Below are 12,458 nucleotides of genomic sequence, written 5' to 3' on the forward strand. Positions count from 1 at the left end.
ACAGAGGACATGGAGATTTACTCTGGGGACTCCATCAGGGAGCATTAATTCTGCCTAGAAAAACACTAAATCCCAGAATTCTAACACCAACATTTACTAGAATTCTTATACCTTCAAGATGTTCCTTGAGACAAGAAGGTAGAGATTGTTGACAGAACACCGGCCAGTATTCCACAGCACAGTATTACTGTGCCATATTACACAGAAGGTAATAGACATGGAGGTTTTCTCTGGCTTTCCTCCTGTTTCTCCTCACTCTCACCAGCTCCTCTTCCACCAACTGTCTTCCAGGATTCTTTCCTCAACCCAAATTTCTACTCCACACATTCACCCTAGGGGAACCTAATTCACTCCCCGATTTTTCAGAACCCGTCTCTCTGCTGATGACTCCCCAAATCTAGAAGCAGCTCATATATCCTTGGTGGAAAGCTCCACCAGAACAGCCTCCAGACATTAACTACTGATGAATCCATCCATAGAAAAGCCATTAAGAAAAAGTTCTTAGAAAAAATTTAGAACTTATAGAAAAGTGAAGGAAAAAAGGTATCCATAATATTGTCACCGAGAAGCAATGACGTCTAAAGAAGGTAAACCTATTTGCTCTAATTCTAATATGCCCTTGTCCTACCAAAAGGCAATACAGCATAGTGTCAAAGGGCCTCAAGCACCAGATTTGTCTGGATTCGTGGTCCTGGTTCAGTTATTCGCCCACTGTGTGACCTGATCCGTGAAGTGGGCATGGATTAAAATAATGCATGTAAGGTGCCTGTCAGCGAGTGAGTAATACATGTTCATTCAAAATTCCTGTTCCAAGTGCAAAGAGAAAAGCAAAGGCAGGCAGGGAGATTTTTTTCAGCTTTCTCTTTTTGAAGGCTCCTTGGTTTTGGAACTTCCACCCTCTCTTGTTCTGAGGTGCCCCCAGGTCTGACCTCCTGGCCCAACAACTAACTGAGGTAGATATTTTCCGGAAATGGTCAGGAAGTCACGGAAGGGCAGTTTACGGGTAAAAGAGAGTTCTTTGCCCTTTGAACTCAGGCTTCCTGAGCTAAGGGGTTTCCAGCTTTTTTACCACTAAGAACCCTTTTAGTTATTTTCCCCCAGAGTAGTGGAGGGTTTGTGTATGCAGTAAAACTGCATTTATTAACCAATGCTTGCTTCATTTTCCTTTACAAAAATAATTGAATCCAAATCCTGTATAACAGCCAATCCAAGCCTCTGCCCAGCCTGAGCCTATCAGCATTGCCTCGCTGTGTGTTAGGATTCTATGAAAGTGAAGAAGTAACTGCCAAAGGACCCTGGGAAGCCTGAGGAAAGGTTAAACGTGATTGATGTTGAGTCTTTGGCAATAATGAAAACAGCTCAAAGACCCCTATCACTGTTGAGGACCCGGGGTCTGGGACCCCAGCTTGTAAACCACCACCTCAATTGATAGGCCCTGGAATACTTTTTTAAAAGAGGAGAGCACTCTGTAACTGTTAAATACATCTTACATACCTAGGAAATGCCAGGTGTTAGGGAGTAGATGGAAATTCTGTAAGCATCTAAAATGGTATGGATGGTGATAAAAGTGATAAAAGTTGATTTCTACATATTTGTATCCATAAAAATCTGAATTTAGATAGAGGGGTGTGATTGAGTTTCCCCAGGCAAGGTAGCTATCACCTCCTCGAGGCAGCCCGCCTTCCTCTTTCCTGTAATTTCCCCATGCTTCTATCCACTGTGGCATTAATCACACCGTGGACTGTTGGAGATTGGAGACTGTGTCTTTTTCACTCTTGTAAACTCAGCCCCCAGACAGGGCTTGGCCCAGAGCAGCTCAATCAATGCCTGTTGCATGGATAGAAATGGCAGAAGGAGCAGACAGGAGCATTTCTCAGTTGTAAGTCACATGTTCATGTCCTCTCTATGAGTGGGGGAGGGGAGAACATTTATTGAGCATCTGTGACGAACAAGGTTGTGCTATAGCTTTATTTTAATTAATCCTCACAATCTCTCTCTCTCTCTCTCTGAATTAGACGTTATTATTTCCATTCAAAGAGCTGAAGGCTCTGGTGCTTTGCTGGTTGCTCAGAAGAGGCTGTGGGGCTGGGAGGTGACAGGGAAGCCAAATAGACATAGATGCGTAGTCTACAGGATTTACAACCACTGGGATCTTTGCCTTGGCCTTGGCTGGGAGGCCCTGAGCACATCACTCTTAGGGGTGCTTCCAGGGACAGGACTGTTCTCACTTAGCAATTGTACTTAGCAGTTGCAGTCCTTCACGCCCCTCCCAGCATCGGGCCCCTCTCAATTTCCACCTCTGCCTCTCAAAGGCACTCCCCTGCAGAACACCAAAATATCATCTTTAATCAAAGGTGGGAAGACTGGTTGTCTTCAGAGCACTTCTGGAATTGTCCAGAAATACAGACCTTTGTGAGGCAAGAGGGAGCCTGAGGAAGTTCTTATCCAGCCCTCAAGGATGGGTGTCTGAGGTTAGCACTTTCCTCCCTGGCCCAAAGGAGATGTTGGAGGTGCTTTGAAAAAGCCTGACACCTTTCTAACTACGCACCCCTTAGCTAGGCAATCAAAGCCATCTACAACCTGTTGCCAACCTAACCAATACTGTTTCATTATTATTATTTTAGTGTTTTAGTTTTTACAACTTTATTGAGGTATAATTGAGGAACAGTAAACTTCACACATTGAAAGTGAGGAGTTTATATAAGTATACACCTGTGAAACCTTCCCCAAAGTCAAGGTGATGAACACGTGCATCACCCCTGAAAATTCATCCCCGCCCCCCTCTTCCCCATCCCCTTAACTGAATCATTGCTCTACACCCAGGCTGGTCCTACCCAGATTCCGCCTCCCAGATTCTTCTCCCTGAGTCTTTCCCTCATCCTGCAACCTTCCCTGCTTACCAGGTTTCGGCTCACCATTTCCTTTGTCAGGAAAGTCCCTCCCAGTGCCCTCCATCTGGCTGACTCCCTGGAAGCCTTTCCTGATCCCCTAGTCTGGGCTACATAGCCCCTATCTGGGTTCACATAGTGCCACGTGCTTTCCTCTAACAGGGCGCTTCTCATCCCGGATAGCTCTTGTCCAAGCTCGCCTTTTGGCCCTTGCTCACTTGTCCATCACCTGCAGGAGACTGTGAGCTCGTTCTACGCAGGGACTGCGTCATTCTCTCTGTGTGTAGCACTGAGCAGTGTCTGGCACCCAGTAGGCCCTCACTCCATGTTTGTTGAATGGATTAATCATTAGCTATTTGCACAGAATTCTCTCCCCTGTCCACTGTCCCCTCGTCCTCTAGGGAAACACTTGGTCCACAGTACTCACTTCTGCATTCTGTGTGCCACCCAATATATTGTTGAGGGCCTGCTCTGTGCCAGGGGCTGAGGATACCACCCATGGTCCCTGCTCTTAAAGAGCCTAAATTAAAGTGGGGAAGACAGGTGATAAACATGTAAGCAAGCAAATTATTTAATTACAGGTTGTGGCGAAGTGCTAGGATAGAGAATAACAGGGCTTAGCAGGTGTAAAACATCTTCCATGATGAAATCACATCTCTTCCTCTCCTTTTCTTACCCAAGCAGTTTACCTCTGACCTCCCTTTCTCAGTTTCCATGGATATTTGTAAATATTGCTTTTCCTCCTTTTCCATCTCTTTTGGTTTCTTTTGAGCAAAGCATACCCTTCCATTACTGTTATGAGTTCCAGCCCACTAATTCTCAAGTATTTATTAATTTATATTACCGTGTTAAGCTTGCTCATTTTTTTCCCATATTCTGTAAATTTTTATCGTAGGTACATTCATTGATTCAACTAAAACTTGTTGAGTACCTGCTATAAGCAAGGACTGTTTTCAGAGTGGAGGATACAGTGATAAATAAGACAGGTGAGATCCTTGCTCTCATGGAACTTCAGTTTTAGTGGGCAGACAAATAATAAACAAGGAAGTAAACGAACAAGGTAGTTTTAGACCATGTTAAGTGCTACAAAAAAAATTTGAGGGATGATGTATAAGGGACTCCTTCATGTAGGGTGGCCAGGGAAGGTGCCTCTGAAGAGCTGGGCCTGGAGTGAAGAGAAGGAGCTGGCCAAGAGGACATCTGGAGCAAGAGTATCTGAAAAACTGCAAGGCAAGAATGAGTGGGATGCGAGCCACGGCACCGAGGCCACGTGAGCGTGCCGTAGAGCTTGCTGTGTGGCCTGAGACGGGAGGGTGGGTAGCCAGGCAGGGAGCAAATCGTGTGCACAACACATGTTTATTGAAAGAACGAATGATCTAATGATCCCAGACTTCAAGTATTGCATCTTACTAGCTTCTTGGCTGTATTTTTTTTTTTCAGTTTTTAAATTTTTTAATTTGTTTCAAAGTTAAACCCAAGACACATTGACTTCATAGGAAATCCACTGAGAAATGTTTTTCTAGGCCGAACACCTCTTTCCCTTTAGTCTCCCCCAACAGAGCATGTACATGTTACTTTCATTTTATAATCACTGCTGTCCTACCACTATACCAAGATCATCTAAACTCTGTGTGTAGTATTCTGAATGTTCTTAGTTATACCGTAAGTTCACTGATTGCAAAAGATTTTCTGGGGTAACCTGTCACTTGAATTCTTTGGCTACTTTTGAAGATGAAGTCCAAAGAACTGTTCAATGGTTCTCCTTTTCGGGGGTGGGTGGTATTTTATAGGCATTAGCAACTAGCACCTGGGGCTGTGCTGATCCCATCTGGCATCACTGGGAGACAACCTATAAAACCAAAGAATCATTTGATGCAGCAGCCAACTAAGTGACTCAAAACTGAAGGTTAAATTTAAAGAGAAAACTAACTTAGAGAAAAAAAGGTAATCCTAGAGGAACCCATTCTAAGCAATCAATCATTATGCCTGTGTGTGTGTGTGTAAGGCACAACCAGATCGATTCAGTGCAGCCTGGTAGGTCCCAGATGACACTCCTTTTTGGGAGACAGTGGTCTGGGGGAGCAGAATCTGGCAAGTGGCCAGTACCCATAAGCTTCTTGGCTGTATTTTGTTGTATTTACTGTGTCTGGTGCCCCTGATGTCGCATTACTTTGCCATCACTCCCTCGGTTGTCATATGATCTGACTCTGTCGCTGAACTTTGGCCTCTTTCCTCTTTCCCTCTGCAAAACTCAATTTCATGCCCTTTTATTCAGGTCAGCAACTCCTGAGCCAAATGAAATTTTCTCAGGACTTGTGGAGTGTACTGTCTCTTGCTGAGATCATTTCATTCCAGTATCACAGGCTGTTGCCCCAAACACAAACACTGCCTGCCAACACCGGCTACGTGCACAACCAGCCGGCATTGCTTTTTTCTCTCCTGGCTCCCAAACTTGCAATCTTCAGTGCAATTTGATGAACATTTACTGAGCAACAATTTTGTGAAGACAAGGCTAGGCACTAGAGGCAGTGGTTAAGGGTGAGAGCTCTGGAGACAGTTCATGTTTTATGCCTCCAACACTTACTAGGTATGTGAATTTGAGCCTTCGTGAGGCTTGCTTTCCTTATCTATACCATGGGGGTAATAATAATATCTACCTCATGGATCATCCATGGATTGAAATAAATCATGTAACTCTCTCAATCCAGTGCTTGACACATAGTGTTCAATAAATGTTAGCTTAAAAAAATTTTTTTTAAATGTGGTTTCTGCCTTTGAAGTGCTATAAGCTAGTGAAATAGATGTACATACAGAGTCAACTAGGACCTGCTGGGTAGATGTAGGGGGAGCAGTCAGTACTGACTAGAGCAGGAAGGGAATGAGGGAGGCCTCAAGGGGGCAGCAACTGTGGTGGTGACATCAGAAGAACAAACCAGACAGAAGGAATACCATAAATGTATTATTTCAGTCAAAGCAGCCGTGTACCTGTGTAAAAAACAGTTAATGAACAAGGGCCTGAATATAATACAAGATCGAAAGTAATGAACCCTTTAAGAGAAATATAAAGTGCAAAGGGAGTCAAGGAGAAAGAGAGCTTAATTCCACTAAGGTACTTTGTATTTCAAGATAGTCTTCAAAAAATGGTGCTGGAATAACTGGACATCCACAGGCAAAAAAAAAAAAAAAAAAAGAATCTAGACACACACCTTACACCCTTCACAAAAAGTAACACAAAATGGATCATAGATCTAAATGTAAAATGCAAAACTATTAAACTCCTAGAAAATAACATGGGGAAAACCAAGATGACCTTCAGTATGGCAATGGCTTTTTAGATACAACACCAAAGGCATAATCCATGAAAGAAATAATTGATGAAATGGACTTCATTAAAATTAAAAACTTCTGCTCTATGAAAGACAGTTTCAAAAGGATGTGAAGACAAGCCATAACCTGGGTGAAAATATTTGCAAAAGGCAAATCTGATAAAGGACTGTTATCCAGGGACTTCCCTGGTGGCACAGTGGTTGAGAATCCACCTGCCAATGCAGGGGGGGCACGGGTTCGATTCCTGGCCTGGGAAAATCCCGTATGCTGCGGAGCAACTAAGCCCATGTGCCACAATTACTGAGCCTGCGCTCTAGAGCGTGCAAGCCACAACTACCGAGCCCACAAAACTAGAGCCCGTGCTCTGCAACAAGAGAAGCCACTGCAACAAGAAGCCTGCGCACCACACCGAACAGTAGCGCCCCGCTCACCGCAACTAGAGAAAGCCTGCATGCAGCAAGGAAGACCCAATGCAGCCAAAAATTAAATAGAATTTTTTTTAAAAAAAGGACTGTTATCCAACATATAGAAAGAACTCCTAAAACTTAGTAAGAAAACAAACAACTGATTTAAAAGCAGGGCAAAGGGCTTCCCTGGTGGTGCAGTTGTTGAGAGTCCACCTGCCAATGCAGGGCACACGGGTTCGTGCCCCGGTCCAGGAAGATCCCACATGCCGCGGAGCGGCTGGGCCCGTGAGCCATGGCCGCTGAGCCTGCGCATCCAGAGCCTGTGCTCCGCAACGGGAGAGGCCACAACAGTGAGAGGCCCGCATACCACAAAAAAAATAAAAATAAAAGCCGGCCAAAGACCTTAACAGAAATCTCACCAAGGAAGATATACAGATGGCAAATAAGCACATGAAAAGATGCTCAACACCATATGTCATCAAGGAAATGTAAATTAAAACAACAGTGAGATACCGCTACATACCTATTAGAATGGCCCAAATCCAGGATGTTGACAACACCAAATGCTGGTGAGAATGCAGAGCTACAGGAACTCTCATTCATTCCTGGTGGGAATGCAAAATGGTATAACCACTTTGGAGGATAGTTTGGCAGTCTCTTACAAAACTAAACATACTTTTACCATATGTCATAAAGACATCACAAGAAGAGATACGTATAGACCAATATCCCTTATGAATATAAGTGTGAAAATCCTCAACAAAATACTAGCAAACGTAATACAACAGCATATCAAAAATATGGCACACCATAACCAAGTGGGATTTATCCTAGGAATATGAGTGACTCAGCAAAAGAAAATGAATCAATGTACTACATCATGTTAACAGAACGAAGGGGAAAAATAAGTAAGCTCAGGGCTTCCCTGGTGGTGCAGCAGTTAAGAATCCACCTGCCCATGCAGGGGACACGGGTTCGATCCCTGGTCCAGGAAGATCCCACATGCTGCAGAGCAACTAAGCCTGTGTGCCACAACTACTGAGCCTGTGCTCTAGAGCCCGTGAGCCACAACTACTGAGCCCACATGCCACACCTACTTAAGCCTGCGTGCCCAGAGCCTGTGCTCCACAACAAGAGAAGCCACCGCAGTGAGAAGCCCGCGCTCTGCAACAAAGAGTAGCCCCCACTCATCACAGCTAAAGAAAGCCCACGTGGGGCTTCCCTGGTGGCGCAGTGGTTGAGAGCCCGCCTGCCGATGCAGGGGACACGGGTTCGTGCCCCGGTCCAGGAAGATCCCACATGCCGCGGAGCAGCTGGGCCTGCGAGCCATGGCTGCTGAGCCTGCACGTCCGAAGCCTGTGCTCCGCAACGGGAGAGGCCACAACAGTGAGAGGCCCGCGTACCGCAAAAAAAAACCCAAAAAAGAACAAAAAGAGAAAGCCCGTGTGCAGCAACTAAGACCCAATGCAGCCAAAAATAAATGAATAAATAAATTTAATTTAAAAAAAAAAAGTAAGCTCATTTCAATCGATGCAGAAAAGGCATTTGACAAAAGCCAAAACTCTTTCATGATAAAACCTCTTAGAGGGCTTCCCTGGTGGTGCAGTGGTTAAGAATCTGCCTGCTGGGCTTGCCTGGTGGCACCGCCTGCCAACGCAGGGGACGTGGGTTCGAACCCTGGTCCGGGAAGATGCCACATGCCACGGAGCTACTAAGCCTGTGTGCCACAACTACTGAGCCTGTGCTCTAGAGCCCGAGACACAGCTACTGAAGCCCGTGCGTCTAGAGCCTGTGCTCTGCAGCAAGAGAAGCCACCACAATGAGAAGCCCACGCACTGCAACGAAGAGTAGCCCCTGCTCACCGCAACTAGAGAAAGCCCGTGTGCAGCAACGAAGACCCAACACAGCCAAAAAATAAATAAATAAATAAATTAAAAAAAATACCTCTTAGAAAACTAGGAGTACAATTTCCTCAACATGATAAACAGCATTTAATAAAAACCCACAGAGAACATCATATTTGATGGTGAGACTGAAAGCTTTCTTTTATGATCAAGAACAAGACAAGGATGCCCTCTTTCACTACTGCTATTCAACACAGTACTAGAAGTTCTAGCCAGAACCATTAGAGAAGAAAAAGAATAATAGGCATCCAAATTGGAAAGCAGTAGAACAACATCTATTTATGGATGACATGATCCTATATATAGAAAATTCTAAAGAATCGACAAGAAATCTACTAGGGCTAATAAACAAGTTCAGAGAAGTTGCAGGTTACAAGATCAACAAAAAAAATTTGTTGTGTTTCTATACACCAGCAATGAACAATCTGAAAGGAAATTAAGAAAGCAATTCTAATTAACAATAACATCCTAAAAGAATAAAATACCTATCAATAAATGTAACCAAGGAGGTGAAAGAAAGACTTGTACACTGAAAACTACAAAACATTGCTGAAAGAAATTAAATAAGACCTAAATAAGTGGAAAAACATCTTGTGTTCATATATAGGAATACTTAATATTGTGAAGATGTTAGTACTACCCAAAGCAATCTAAAGATTCAACATAATTCCTTCCATAATTCATAATTCAAACTTTCAACAACTTTTTTTGCATAAATGTAAAAACCAACCCTCAAATTCTTATGGAATTGCTAGGGACCCCAAATAAAACAGTCTTGAAAAACAAGGAAGCTGAAGGACTCATACTCCTGATTTGAAAAGGCACTACAAACCTAAAATAGTCAAAACAGTGTGGTACTGGCATAAGGCTAGACATATAGACCAATGGAGTGGAACTGAGAGCCCAGAAATAAACCTTTACATATATGGCCAATTGGTTTTTGACAAGGGCACCAGGTCCATTCAAAGGGGAAAAGATAGGTGCCTCAACAGATAGTGCTGGGATAACTGGATTGCCACACACTAAAGAATGAAGTTGGACCCCTACCTCACAGCATATACAAACATTTACTCAAACTGGATTAACCTAAATATTAGAGCTACAACCATAAAATCTTAGAATATAGGGGTCAATCTTCATGACCTTGGATTTGGCAATGGATTCTTAGATATGACACCAAAAGCATAAGCAACAACAAAGAAAAATAAACTGGACTTCACCAAAATTAAAACTGTGCGTGCATCAATTTTTCTGTGTGCACTATCAATAAAGTGAAAAAGACAACCCACAGAAGGGGATAAAGTACAGTCAATTCTCATTACTTACAGTAGTTATGTTCTATGAAGTCACCACGAATACTGAACAGATGCTCCTAGGGTTAAGATCCTGGGATCTGGACTTCCCTGGTAGTGCAGTGGTTAAGAATCCACCTGCCAATGCAGGGGATATGGGTTTGAGCCCTGGTCGGTGAAGATCCCACATGCCGTGGGGCAACTTAAGCCTGTGCACCACAACTACTGAGCCTGCGCTCTAGAACCCATGAGCCACAACTACTGAACCCGCATGCCACAGCTTCTGAAGCCCGTGTGCCTAGAACCTGTGCTCCGCAACAAGAGAAGCCGCCACAATGAGAAACCTGCGCACCACTACCAAGAGTAGTCCCCGCTCGCCGCAACTAGAGAAAGTCCACACGCAGCAACGAAGACCCAACGCAGCCATAAATTAATTAACTAACTAATTAATTTAAAAAGATCCTGGGATCTTCTGGTCATAAGTTTCATCAATCAGTCAATACATAACCTTGCTTCATGTGTTTTTGCTTAAAGACACCTTTTTAAATAGATATTGATATATACTGTTTACTCATTAACGTTGAATTCACGGCCAAGAGCACTATTCCTCATGTCTGAATGAAGCTTATCTAACACACATTTTCTCCACAAGGCACCCCACAGCCTTCTTGCGTTTAGGAATGCTAGACAACACTTTGGTACTACACTTGGGGGATCATTTTAAACAGTGAAATCACCAACAAAAAACACAAAAATATTTTAAAAGTGGCACTAAACATTACAAAAAGGAGGCTTCTTTACAGTCTGAGAGCTGAAACGAGAGGCAAAACGTCACCTTTTTTGACCTCAGCTGGGAATGTACACACTGGGCAACTCAAATATCTTTGCCACTATGCACAAGCACATGAATGAGCACTAAAGTGCCATGAATATTGATTCGGAGGTTACAGTTAAGTTTTAACGAGTAAAATTTGCGTATATAGAATCTGTAAATGAGGATTGACTGTATTTACGAATCGTGTATCTGATAAGAGTGTAACATCCAGAATATATGAAAAACTCCTAAAACTCAACAACAAAAAGGCAACCCAATTAAAAACTTAGCAGGGCTTCCCTGGTGGCGCAGTGGTTGAGAGTCTGCCTGCTGATGCAGGGGACACGGGTTCGTGCCCCGGTCCGGGAGGATCCCACATGCCGTGAAGCGGCTGGGCCCGTGAGCCATGGCCACTGAGCCTGCGCATCCAGAGCCTGTGCTCCGCGGCGGGAGAGGCCACCGCAGTGAGAGGCCCGCTTACCGCAAAAAAAAAAAACAAAAAAAAAACTTAGCAAAGGACTCAGACAGACATTTTTCCAAAGACGATATACAAATGGTCGTTAACCACATAAAAGATGCTCAACATCATTAGCCACTAGAGAAATGCAAATCAAAGCCACAGTGAGATATCACTTCACACCTACTAGGATGGTGATAACAATAATTTTAAAAACTGAAAATAAAAGGTGTTGGTGAGGATACTGAGAAATTAGAACCCTTGTATATTGCTGGTGGAATGTAAAGTGGCTACAGACAACTGTGGAAAACAGTTTGATGGTTCCTCAAAAAGTTAAACACAGAATTGCCAGATTCAGCAATTCCACTCCTAGATACATACCCAAAAGAACTGAAAATAGGGACTCACACTGTGAGTTGTATGCTGATGTTCACTGTAGCATTTTTCTAGCCAAAAGGTGACAACAACCCAAGTGTCCATCCATAAACAGATGAATACACACACACGTGGGCATACACACTGGAATATTATTCAGCCATAAAAAAGAATGAGGGCTTCCCTGGTGTCTCAGTGGTTAAGAATCCGCCTGCCAATGCAGCGGATATGGGTTCGAGCCCTGGTCCGGGAAGATCTCCCATGCCGTGGAGCAACTAAGCCCGAGCACCACAACTACTGAGCCTGTGCTCTAGAGCCCGCAAGCCACGACTACTCAGCCCACATGCCTCAACTACTGAAGCCCGAACACCTACAGCCCATACTCTGCAACAAGAGAACCCACCACAATGAGAAGCCCACGCACCGCAACGAAGAGTAGCCCCCACTCGCCGCAACTAGAGAAAGCCCGCACGCAGCAACGAAGACCCAACACAGCCCCCCCAAATAAAAATAAATAAATTTATTAAAAAAAGAATGAAATTCTGATATATGCTACCGTATGAATGAACTTTGAAAACTCTATGCTAAATGAAATAATTCAGACATAAAAGGACAAGGATTGTATGATTCCACTTATTTGAAATATCAAGAATAGGCAAATTCATAGAAACAGAAAGTAGATGATAAGTTACCAGGGGTTGTAGGGAGGGGGCAATGGAGAGTTATTGCTTAACAGTTACAGAGTTCTGTTTGGGATGATGAAAAGTTTTGGAAATAGTGGATGCTGTTGCCCAACACTGTATATATAATTAATGCCATTGAACTTAAAAATGGATATAATGGCAACTTTTGTTATATTTTACCATGATTTTTTGAAAATTCAGTTAATAAAATGAAAAAAAAATCACTGAAAGCTACTAATCACTGCTAACTTTTATTTTGTATTCAAGGACACAGTTAACCAGGAGAAGAGGGTTCTTTGCTCTGTCAAATA

Source organism: Phocoena phocoena, chromosome 17, assembly GCF_963924675.1.
Source record: "Phocoena phocoena chromosome 17, mPhoPho1.1, whole genome shotgun sequence".
NCBI lineage: Eukaryota > Metazoa > Chordata > Mammalia > Artiodactyla > Phocoenidae > Phocoena > Phocoena phocoena.